Here is a 12,483-nt window from a genome sequence, read left to right on the forward strand (position 1 = left end):
TGACATAAAAAATTCACCGAACAAAAATCTGTAGTTAAATCAAGCAGGGGGAGAGAGAGGGGCAAAGGGAGAGGGAGAAGCAAACTCCCTACTGAGCAGGGAGCCCCTGTGGGGCTCGATTCCTGGATCCTGAGATCATGCCCTGAGCTGAAGGCAGATGCTTAACCAACCGAGCCACCCAGGCACACCATCTACATAGCATTCTAAGAAGGAAGAGAGACAAAACAGCAATGCTGATCAACAGCATAAGGTTTTAATGTTTAATTTGATCTCTGACAGCTTTAAAGAGATATTTTTAAAGCAGTTACTTCCATATGCTTCTTTCTTAGGAAAAAAAAAGGCTAAGTTGAATATGATGAGTCTTGCACCATGTCGCAAATGCTGGCACTTTGGAATTTTCTAGGCCCAAGCGAATGTTTGTTTCTATAAGAAAGAAAAATAAATGATTAATACCATTAGCAGGTCAATTAAATTATCAGGCAGCTATCTTCCCTACTGCCTGCCTACGCCGGCATTGTTGTGAAATTAACTAGTAGACTTAGTTTAGCAATTGATAGCATATTGCTCGAAAATAACCAGTTTCAACAACTTTTCTATTTTTCCCTTCATTCCTTTTTGAATGCCAAAGTTCCTCTCACTAATGGATTGCTTATGATATGCCAAGGAGTTCATCACCAGAATAGAGTAAGGGTAGAGATAGAATGTGGTCATGATGAAATTTTGTTGTACTCCATTGCAGAAGTGATAAAAATGCAGGGTGTCTCATAAATATTTCTGACCCATTTGCTTACGGAGATGGGAGTATTTATGGTTTGGAAATCCCTGGCTATAAAAAGCATTCCAGTTTATTCTATGCTATCAAGTAGCCTTTTGTTAAAGTAGAGGTTTATGGGTGAGTTATTGCTGGGAAATCTGTCTTTAGAACATTAGTAATGCAATAAATTCCATCCAGCCCATCTAGGTTATTTTGAGCAGAACTATGTCTAAATGAGCCAACTGCATTTCACCAAAGATATTATATTCTATTCAGAGGCTCATATGTGATCTTCTTGGTCCTTGTCTTTTTGAGAATAGTAATGGCAGAAATTGTCATGGTGGGAGTTTCTTTTAGAGAATTTCAATCAAAAGATGACATAAAAAATTCACCGAACAAAAATCTGTAGTTAAATCAAGTAATTGATCTTTCTTAGCTATTGAATCATATTGCAGCTCATGAAAATTGCATGTGAGATCCATGAAAATATTTTTCTATCTTGAATGTGAAGGTCATAGCATGTTCTTTCAAATTTGTATGGATGCTATGAAATCATAGTTCTATAGCTGTACCATGTATATCTGTTTTGTTTTCAAATTAGACTAAAAACATATTGATATAAGGGTTGGTATACTTAGAAGAAGCAGTTCAGCTTTGAGGTCAGATGTCCTGTGTTTCAGGGATGGCTCTGACACTTAGCTGTGTGACCTTGGACAAATCACATAGCAATCCTGTGCCTCACTGTGTCTCACAGAGGAAGACAATAAAAATATCTACTTTTTGAGAATCAAATAAGTGGAGGAGAAATCCTCCATTATTATTTTCCTTCTGTATGTTCTCACACACAGCATCCTGCAGAATATTGGGACCAGTATATACTCATTGAATAAATTGGCCTAAGTAGATTTTATATGGTTATAGAGGTATGTAATAGTAGCCCAGTGTTGAGTAGGGGTAGATAGGGATTGGGAGTTAGGAAGAACTGAAAACTCTGCTTATTTAAAATATAAACTTTGCTGAGTAATTGTCTTAATTTTCTCACTGGTAAAATGGTATCAAGAATATTATCTTAAAAGACGATTGGAGGGGGCACCTGGGTGGCTCAGTTGGTTGGGCGACTGCCTTCGGCTCAGGTCATGATCCTGGAGTCCCGGGATCGAGTCCCGCATCGGGCTCCCTGCTCAGCAGGGGGTCTGCTTTTCTCTCTGACCCTCCTCTCTCTCATGCTCTCTCTCTGTCTCTCTCAATAAAATAAAATAAAATAAAAAATCTTTAAAAAAAAAAAGACGATTGGAATCAGAAACAATATGCGGTGAGCATTGGCAAAATATCTAACACTCAATAAATGATAGCTGTTACTAGCTAGCACTATGATCTGTTTCTACTCACAGAATACTTTTGACCCTAAATGTGGGGGGGGGTTGGTTTCCCACACCACCAACCAATTCTCCAACCCTTGTGTCCTACGATTCAATGCTGACACTACCTGAAATTAGTGTACACCCACAAGTTAAGAGTTTAGTCCCACAAAACTGCCCCTACTTCACACACCAATTTCAAGTCCAGGCTTCCTGTACTTCTGACCTGTTGGCTATAAATGCAGGGTTCTCACGACCCCCTCCTCAGGTTTGATAATTACTTAGAATGGCTCAAAAAATTCAGGAAAATAGTTTACTCACTGTGACTGGTTTCTTCTAAAGCATATAATTCAGGAACAGCCAGATGTAAGAAATGCACAGGGCAAAGTAAGGGGGAGGGGAGGAGCACAGAGCTTCCATGCCTCTCTGGATGCCCCATTCTCTCAGCATATTGATGAATTCACCATCCCAGAAGCAGTCTGAACTCCATCTTTTAGGATTTTCATGGAGGCTTCATTACTTCATTATGCAGGAATGATTGATCAAAGCATTGGCCATTGGTGATTAACTCAATCTTCATCCCCTCTCCCTTCCCTGAGATCAGAGGGTTGAGCTGAAAGTTCCAAATCTCTAATCATTGGGTTGGTCCCAGAGGGCAACCAGCCCCCTTCCTTCAATAGTCACCTCATTAGCATGAACTCTGGCAGAAGCGAAAGAGGCTTGTTATGAGCAACAGAAGATGCTCCCCTCATCCCATGCCAGGAATTTTAGGAGCCCTGTGCCGGGAACCAGAGAAGACCAAATATACGTTTCTCATTCTATCACAATATCACACGAACATGTGCAGGATGCTGCTTTAAAGAACGACAACACTGGTCTGCAGACATGATCTCACCACATTGTGTGAATGTCTACCTTGTGCAACACTGTGCTGGTAACTGGGAGTGCGAGGGATGGAAAACACATGACTTCTGTTGCTCGTAGTCTGTTGAGAAGTAGGATTTTTTTTTTTTTAAGATTTTATTTATTTATTTGACAGAGAGAGAGATAGTGAGAGCAGGAACACAAGCAGGTGGAGTGGCAGGCAGAGGGAGAAGCAGACTCCCTGCCGAGCAGGGAGCCCGATGTGGGACTCGATCCCAGGACTCTGGGATCATGACCTGAGCCGAAGGCAGACGCTTAACGACTGAGCCACCCAGGCGCCCCGAGAAGTAGGATTTTAAAAAGATGGTGAGATACATAATTTTTGCAAAGCAAGGTCAAATGACAAAACTAAAACAACTTAGTAACAAGTTTGATGTCCTTTTTGCGAGGAAAAACAATCCATGGATTGGGGGAGTGCAATGTCTCACTAACAGTGGAAGCGTCTTCCTGGGGGATTTTGGGCAAGAGGGAACTTTATAGAGCATTAGAAGTGGCGATGGGCAACGGGGCACGATTTGCTGGTGCTCCATCTCTGACGTCATTTAGAAAGATCAAGGAATGAGGAAATCAGTATCTGGGGATTGGCCGACTGGATACATTTTGTTTCTGGTGAAGTGGGACATTTACAGAAATACGAAAAATCCGTTTGCGGACATAGCACCCTGAGCAGGAGTGGCTCCATCTAATATGTATTTCAACGGCCTGGATTTTCAAAACTTACCCAAAAGTGAGTAAAAAAACACAAATATAGATCAATAACCATATTGTAGTAAACCATGGCCAAGCCTGTTTTATTAAAACCTTGAGTACGCACAATAGCACAGTAAGAAATTAAAAACTAGGTTATGTATAAAATGCTTTGTAAATGTTAGGTACCTCAGTGGTGTGAAGTGGTACTAATTTTTTTTTTTTTAATCTGGAACCCAGAAGATGGGTTTGAGTAATATAGTTTAAATAAAATAAAATGCATTTTTTTTTTTTTTTTAGTATAGGTCCCTGAGAACTGATAGACACCCACCTACACTCCCCCAGCGTAAGAGGTGATAACAGGCAGTCAGCTGCCAGGCTTGGCTCTCCAACCTCACAGACCCCTGTCTTCACATGCACTGCTGAGGTCACTAAAGTTCAGCATGTCTTCATGAGGAACAAGTGTGTTTCCAGAAAGTCCAATTTAGTCACACCATCATTAATCTTTGATCTCCTCACATCCCTTGAATTGCTCATTTGCCGGTTAGGAAGTCCAACACAGAAGAAGTTACGTTGCTTAAGAAAGTTGTATTGCTCAAAAACAAATTCTCATGGATCTTCACATGTGGGATGATTTTTGTTGTCTGGCCCATCTTACACGAGAAGAAATTAAAAGAGGCACAAATCATTGCGTCTTTGTAGTGACTTTCAAAGCATTGGGGAAGAAAATCTAAAGTTCCCAATTCATTTTACAAAGTTAGAAAAACTTTCTAAACTATGATAACCAAAAACAAAAGGTCAGCATTTCCAAAACTGATCCAGAAATCCCTCTTTCTAACACATACTAATGAATGATGCACACACAAAAAAAGATTTTGCAATCAGATAATTAGCTAAGTCCCATTATGATAACCCTTTCTTGAAGACTCATAGTGCGTTTTCCTGTAAAAGGCTCCAAGAAATGAAGAAATCAACTTAACCGAGAATTTCCCAAATTGATTTGGTTGTAAGCAATCACTATCTTTTTTGTGACCCAAAGCCTTTCCCAAAGCAAAGATGGTAAAAGATGCCAAAACAATGATGACCAACGCAATTTGGAAACATACCAGATTTCATCAGGACGGGAGACATAGGCCACCTACCTTGCTCCAAATATTAATAATGACTTTGTTATACCTCGTAATTCTGATAAATACATGATTCTCCATTTATACGTTTACATATTTAATTCCTATTCAGATCTTTCAAAGTGCATTTCATTCCCTTAAATGTCAGCATCTGTGCAATTTGTTTTTAATATTTGTTCCCCCCCCCATTGGTTTTGAGAGACACAAGTGAAATTTGGAAGAGCCAGAAATAGCCCCAGAGAAAAGGGTTGAAGAACCCAGTTACAGAGTGTAAGAAACAGAAGTTATTTTCTGAAACTTCAACCCAGAGTTCTCTCTGACACCCAAGTAGAGACATGGCTGGAATAGAACAGGCTTCCAAGGCAAGTTATGGAAGTCCAGTGTAATTCTTTTACCAGACTGCTCTCTCAACTCTATAAATAGCATATGTTTTCACATGCTATTTGAACCTTAGGCTCTGTTTCACTATGCCCATAGCCATGATGCCTCTCGGCTATCTCCATGATGGCAGCTTCAGGCTTTAATGGGAAATGCTTTATATAGCCTGCAGAGTGGACGCTAATGATCCAGTGCTTCCCTGCCCCAGCCTGAACAACGCCATGACTTTTGTAATCTCAGTCCATACAGATAGCTGTCATGTGATAAGGGAAAGCATCCTTTATGTGAACTGTATTGGGTTGTGAACACCTTGGGCTTGGAATAAACCAAACTGAAAAATGTCAAATATTGCATTCCATGCACAAAAAATTGGGGAGCTTCGGCCTAAAATAAATTTTTAAATGCACCTTGATTTTAGTACTAAGGAGCCAGATTCTGTTTCACAAAAGATATTAAAAAGTTATGAATTCCTCTATTTACTAGAGAAATAGAATTTCTATGCAGCTGATGAGTCATTGAACTAATGAACCATTAAAAACTAATGATGTACTATATGTTGGCTAACTGAACATAATAAAGAAAAGGAAATAGAATTTCTATATGTTGTTTATTTATATACTTGATGCATATATCAATTGAAATTTGTAGGTGCCATTTTGATACAGAGTCTACTTTGTTTCATTTGTTAATTTCTAAATCTAGTGAGAGATCATCATAATAAAAGCCCAACATTGTCTTTAACAGCAAATATCAACAATTTCAGTTGAATATCTCATGTGACTTGGTTAAAAAGTGGACAAAAGTTACTAAGTTCAATTATGACCCACCCCCAAAAAAACCCTAACTATTTATAAAAATGGATGTTGCATACAAAGGACAGGGCATGGACCTATAAACTGGTACAAAATAGCTTAGGCTATTTCTTTGAAATTTTCATTGTTATTTATGTTTGTCATTTGAGTCACAACAGTGAAGAAATAAATAATCATAAGGAAAAAAACCCCAGTTATACATGTGTTCAGGTCCATTAATTATTTCTTATGAACAATAGCAAGCATTTTAATTTTTCATTCTAATGAAGAGGAAAAAGGCTAGCAGATAAATCATATAAAGACAATATTAAGAGAGGCAATGATTACCATACTGAGCAGTATCTTATAATTTTTTAAAGACCGCTCCAATATATCCAAAGAGGGAATGAGGTTTTAAGAGCATCTGCAATAAGTAAAAGGAGTCATTTTTACTCCCGATTCATAAAATTGAATCCATTTATTTTATTTTATTTAAATTTTCTACTCGATGCTAGAGTGAAAATACAAGCACTAAATTTAATGTGTTAAGATTCCAGACAGTCCAGGGCGCCTGGGTGGCTCAGTCGTTAAGCGTCTGCCTTCGGCTCAGGTCATGATCCCAGGGTCCTGGGATCAAGTCCCACATCGGGCTCCCTGCTCGGCAGGAAGCCTGCTTCTCCCTCTCCCACTCCCCCTGCTTGTGTTCCTGCTCTCGCTATCTCTCTCTCTGTCAAATAAATAAATAAAATCTTTAAAAAAAAAACAAAAAGATTCCAGACAGTCCATATTAACTTTTCCAGAAGAGTTTCTCTTACCAGGATTGAGCATGGACACTGAGGAAGTTCTCACCATTAAATGGGAAAACAGTTCCCATTTAGTCTGTTTGCAGGGAAACAGACTGTGAGGCAGAGGTTAGCACGCAAGAGGCTCACTGGGGGGCTCTGAGTAATGACTTGATGAGATAGAAAGAGATGTGGGACTGGGCAGAGGGCAAGGTTGAGCTGATGCAGCTGGGACCAATGTCTCAGCCAGCTTCAGCGAATCCCATGGGAAGCCATGGAGCTGGGACGGCCCTTCAGAGCTTCGCAAACTTGAGATGAGGGGGCCAGGGCTTTGTACCTCCACACTGATCGGTTTTTGGATGTGTGCTGCCCTAAGGAGGAGATGGAAGCTGGGGCAAGGTGACCCCCTTCGGCCAAGAGCAATGCCTGGGGAAGGACGCAGCTGTGACCTGGCAGCCTTCAATCCTCAGGGCAGCTGGTGGAATGAAAGAGTGTCGGGCCTCACACAAAGCAGCCACTACCCATCCCCAGCGTGTGGACCATTACCAATGGGCGATATTGAGCTGCAAGTATTCCTGACGTTAGTAAAATGCAATGAGAAATTCATTTCATGCTTGTCTACTCAGGTAAAAGACAAAGAAGAAAAAGCACCAGGACAAAAATAAAGCTAGAGTATAAGTTTGGTAAGAACAGAAATAGATATAAGGCACTTCTGAGATAAACATCTGCTGAAGTTTGATCCTGTGTATTTAGATTCTCCCCCCCCACACACACATGCACATACCATACACACCATGATCCTTGAGTCGAGAAAATTTCGTCCAGCAATTGCTCCTGAGCAGACGAGTGGGACATCACTCTGATGAGCAGACATCAAGGGAAGAACCCCGCATGCCCTCAGTTACTCAAGCCAAAACTCAACTCATGTGCTCGCACCTAGGTAATATGAGTGCACAGGGACATCGACTTAGCAAGAACATTTTATATCCCCCATGACAGTGCTTCGGCGGCCGAGAAAGTTCTGTTCCCAAACACCTAATCCCCAATAAAATGCAAAATGTAAACTCCCGATTTTCTATTTCTCAGTCTTCACTGCATCTCAAAACTAAAATGGCTCATACCAGCCACCCCACCAAATTCACTGAAATTCTTTTCCAATTAACAAAATATAATATATAATACGGACAAGTACATGATGCTTTCAGTTACATTCACTAAAACCAACGTGAAAAATCATTACTTATTTTTAAGTCAAATTTTTAAGTCAAATCACAGAATATTAGCAATTGCCTTGATTATAGTGGCACAGTTTGGGGTTGGAAGTATTGATGAAGTCTGTCATGCATTTTTCCTCAACCAGAAACGTATCCCTTTTTCAAGGCTAATACACACAAACAGTTTCAGAATCATTTCTACACCTAAAATATATTGAATAAGCAATTCTATGTGAAGCATACAGTTGCAGAGCAAGAAGGGATTTTAGATCACCTCATTCAACCTATCCATTTCACAGATAAGGAAAGCGAGGCTAGAAATGGAAAGACACCAAAGGACATACAGCTAATTAGTAGTCACTGACATAAGGCAACCCAACTCTCAAAACAGCGTCCCTCCTTCAGTAGTAGCTTCATTAACATTTCAGGAAGTTTCGATGTGTTCTAGTTTTCTACCATCACTGCAATTAATTCACATTTAATCCAGGCAGGAGATTGTGGTCCCTAATGTGCTAGGTAACACTAATGTTTAAATGTTTAAGCTAATTTAGTGTTTTGTGTATAATAGAGGAAACTTTAGCCAGATTTTATATCTCGGATAAACCTATGGTTATGTCTTTTGTCTGGTCCTTAGAGCTGGGCAACGCGGTTACGGAGTCACAAAATTCAAATGCATCCAGTGTAAGTTCTTTACCTAGGCCCCAGGCCCATGCAAAATAGCTGAGTCCATGAGACCATATGTAGGGATGAAACTGGCATCTCTAACAGCTTCCAGCCACGTTCTGCCTGGCAAGAGGTTTCCAACGTAAGAGGATGCGTGGCCTGAAGCCAGCACCGACCATATAGCATTAAAAATGAAAACCAGAATATAGTTTCAAAATCTGTAAGGCATTTCAAACGCCTGGCTAACCCTGCATTGCAATTTTCATCCTAGCCTTCGTATTTTATTTAGAACAGGATTTCGTGTTAGAAGTTTTAAAGGGACTACAGAGGGGGAATAAATCCATAACCACACATCTTCCCACACCCTAAAACTTCTCTTAATGTTTTTCACTTTTATTCTGGATCTTTCAAGAAAAGAAAAAAAATGATATACTTTTGCTGAGCTTATATTATATATCATCTGTGGCAGATTAGCTCATTCCGTGCTCATGAAGCCAAGGTTCAAATTTCACTTGCAACAAGCGCTAATGACCTGCACTCTGACTTGTGGTCCCAGACAGTGTTCTAGAACCTAACTACTTCTCTAATCAAAGATACTAGGAAAGCCCGATACATGAGTGGATGGCCTCCTCACGTTCCTGGAAAATATTTTCAGTGACACATCCTCCCCTGGAGGCCAGTATTACCATTTTTACCGAAAAAGAGCAGAGGTGTTGACATTTAAAAAAAAAAAAAAAAGACCAACTGCATTCCAGGCTTCGTCCCAGACCCTGGGGATGCACTCATGGGAAGTTAGACAATCCCTGCCTTCTCAAAACTATATTCTAAATTCTGCTCCTTTCAGGAGACCTGTTGGAAAATGTCACCTAACCCTGATTCCTTCTCTGAGCTTCTTGAGCGGCTCGGGTCTACAACTCAATGCTATAGGAATATTGGACTGACACTGGCATTCTGCATGGCTCATTGTCATTCATACCTGCAACGCCACTCAGTGTCATTTCCCCAGCTAGATTACACACTCCGTGACATCAAGAACCGTTGCTCTTTATTCTCTATCTTGCTTAACACAAGAGTGGTCACGCTATTGACACCAATTAGCTGTTGCTTTTTTTTACTGCTTTTAAGCAGCTAAAAAAAAAAAAATTACAGTTAAGGAAAACTGAGTGATTTCAGATAAAATTTGGACTGATAATTCAGTTCCTTGAAAATGATGTTTCAAAACTTAGAGAATAATCTTTGATCCACATAATATGCAAAGCCTACACGCAAACTGATAAGGAATCTATTCATCCATGAATGTTAATACACAGTCTCTGGATGACATCAAGTGAAAAAACAAATGATTAACACTTTATATGCCTAGCGAAAAAAAATGAAGGTAGACCCCAAACCGCTAAGTTAAACCACATGAAATTGTGGCTTGTGTTGCTCAGGAATGTTCAGCTTCCAGCAAGTCTGTGGGTAAATCTGTTATTAATCAGGTTTAGTTCTCAATGTGGACCTTATAAGTGAATTAAAATGTTCTTCATATTTTAGGATATTTCTATTATTTTTCTATTTTCCTCCAGTGAGCATTTTTGTTAAAATTAGAAGAACAATTTAAAAGTTATTCTGATTTATTCACTATACTAGTAAAGATTCTTTTTTAAAACCTGTGAGAAGACTGCTCTGTCACAGCAAGTCTGGCATCTAGCCTCCGGAGCCTTGGTGAGAGTTGCTGCATTAGATCCAGCTCAGCGCTCTAACACCCTCTAGTGAGCAGATCGCAAACCCTCGGTTCATTCTTGGAACTGCACTTGGAAACAGAGGGTCCCTACCGTAGACGCCAGCATTGTTATTAATGGTTTTTAATTGCAGAAAATTGCAAGCATGGCTTACTAAATGAGCTCGATTTTTGTTTATTCAGACTGAGTCCAATATGTCCATTTTTAATGGGTCCAGCTCTTATCTTCAATTCAGTTTGAGTTGCAGACTCCGGGTGGAGAACGGTATCACGACATTAAGGACATCAGTGTTAACTAGATAATCCACAACCCTCCTAACTTCAGTGCAACCTGCTTCTATCGCCGATAACGGCCACGTGATCGGCAGGTAGACCCGCATTTGTAGCCAGTACCGGGGGGCTGGCGCAGGTGATTAACGCCACATGACGGAGCTGTGCCCCTGAGCCAAACATGGCTTTCAGTAGTTGGTATTTATTCAGAAATTGGATAAATGTCAGTCATTTATCCAATTTCAGTTTGCCTTCTGTTGCACTTACAGCGTGGGTTCAGATTTACCGTGAAAACTTTCATTTGATGCATCAAATAAATAAATGAACATCTAAAAATATATATACTCATTTATAATTTGTACTTAACTCACTTCCTAAATGTATTCCCCATTGCTTTCTGAGGTTGAATTACTTCTGGTGGAGACCTTTTTGGCACATCTGCAGGGTAACTCCCTTCTTCCCCCAGGAAGGTCCCAGCTGGTGCTCTTGTTTCCTTTCAAACTGGGATTCGTTCTTTCTTTGTGAGATACAAGCCTCAGGCTGAAACCCAGCTCACATTTCCTGGTTTTTGTAGTTCAACAAGCATTTGTTATGATCCTCTTAGAAGTAAGTCACATGGTGCTTTTTGTGATGTGTGGGATACAAAGACAAATTCTTTTTTTTTTTTAATTGGAAACTCCCCCTACATACAGATAAAGAGGAGTCCTTATCTGTATGTAGCACCTGTAAGTAAGGCAGAACATGACAGGTGGCCCCTGTGAAAGGTGCAAATGAAGGAGGGTTGTGAGGAGGGAGTGGTGCCGTCATCATGGAGGACTTCAGGGAGGAGGGGGCACTGGAGCTGAAATGATGACCCAGCTCAAAATCTTTCTTCTGCCCATTCCTGCCCCACTCTCCTCCACATCAGTCCCTCCTCTTCTGAGTGTATGCTAAGTTTCTTGCCTATTACGTGTCAGAGCTAAGTCATGGCTAGGGATTCATCAGATGCCAAGGGGGAGGGGAACCTGGGAAAAGAGAAAAAGAACAAAAAGGTCAAGAGCCAGGAGAACAAAGAGAAAGACAAAATGCGTCCCACAGAGACAGGTAAAGGGCTCACACTTCAGAACTCAGGCAGAGCAACAAAAACCTGCAGCATGTCCCCCCTTTTAACGTGCAGTTTGGCTCAGGCTCCAGGCGAGGCAATCATGGAAGTAAAACATACCCATACCAAGACATGTAAGTGCTTAGGGCTCCAGGGAGGTACTCCCCTTCGATCTGCCAGGCCATAGCCATAACGCAGGAAAGGAGTTTCTTTCACTCCCAGGATAGCTAAGGGTCATCTAGCCCAGGGAGGGAACAACACTCTTCCTGCGTTATCCTAGCAAATTCGAGGCTTTGAGCTCAGGTTCCCTTGGTTTGGATCATTGTGTTTCATATATGTTGAAAAAGCAGGAAAAGACCCATCCTTCCTAAGATAGGGAATAGGATGGACTTTTTCTTCAATGTCCTTCATGATCTCCTGCCACAAGTAGAAGATAGGATGGAATAGACCTGGGGAAACTGTCCTTCCAAGGACACAGCCCCACCTTACATCCTTGCAGAAGGATGAGGAAGGATGGGTAAAGTTAGTGATTGTATACAGTGTTAAGGGTAAACACAGACAGATGCTTCCAGACCGTTTGTTGGTAAGAGTAGGACACATGAGATAAGTCAATCAGAGAAAGACCACTGTCATATGATCTCACTGACATGTGGAATTTGAGAAACAAGGCAGAGGATCATAGGGGAAGGGAGTGAAAAATGAAACAAGACGAAACCAGAGAGGGAGACAAA

The 12,483-nt window shown here is 40.7% G+C and overlaps 1 long non-coding RNA gene across 1 annotated transcript; it reads right to left on the reverse strand.

Annotated features, from left to right (window-relative positions):
- Window positions 1–231: 231 nt before the first annotated feature.
- On the reverse strand, window positions 232–3,057 carry LOC145717169 (uncharacterized). Its single transcript, XR_014140225.1, has 2 exons — window positions 2,434–3,057; window positions 232–423 (listed from the first exon to the last, which is right to left on the reverse strand). It is a non-coding gene; the product is annotated as an uncharacterized LOC145717169 (long non-coding RNA).
- Window positions 3,058–12,483: the final 9,426 nt, after the last annotated feature.

This window comes from Leptonychotes weddellii, chromosome 1 (assembly GCF_054177405.1).
Source record: "Leptonychotes weddellii isolate Sample4059 chromosome 1, ASM5417740v2, whole genome shotgun sequence".
Lineage (NCBI taxonomy): Eukaryota > Metazoa > Chordata > Mammalia > Carnivora > Phocidae > Leptonychotes > Leptonychotes weddellii.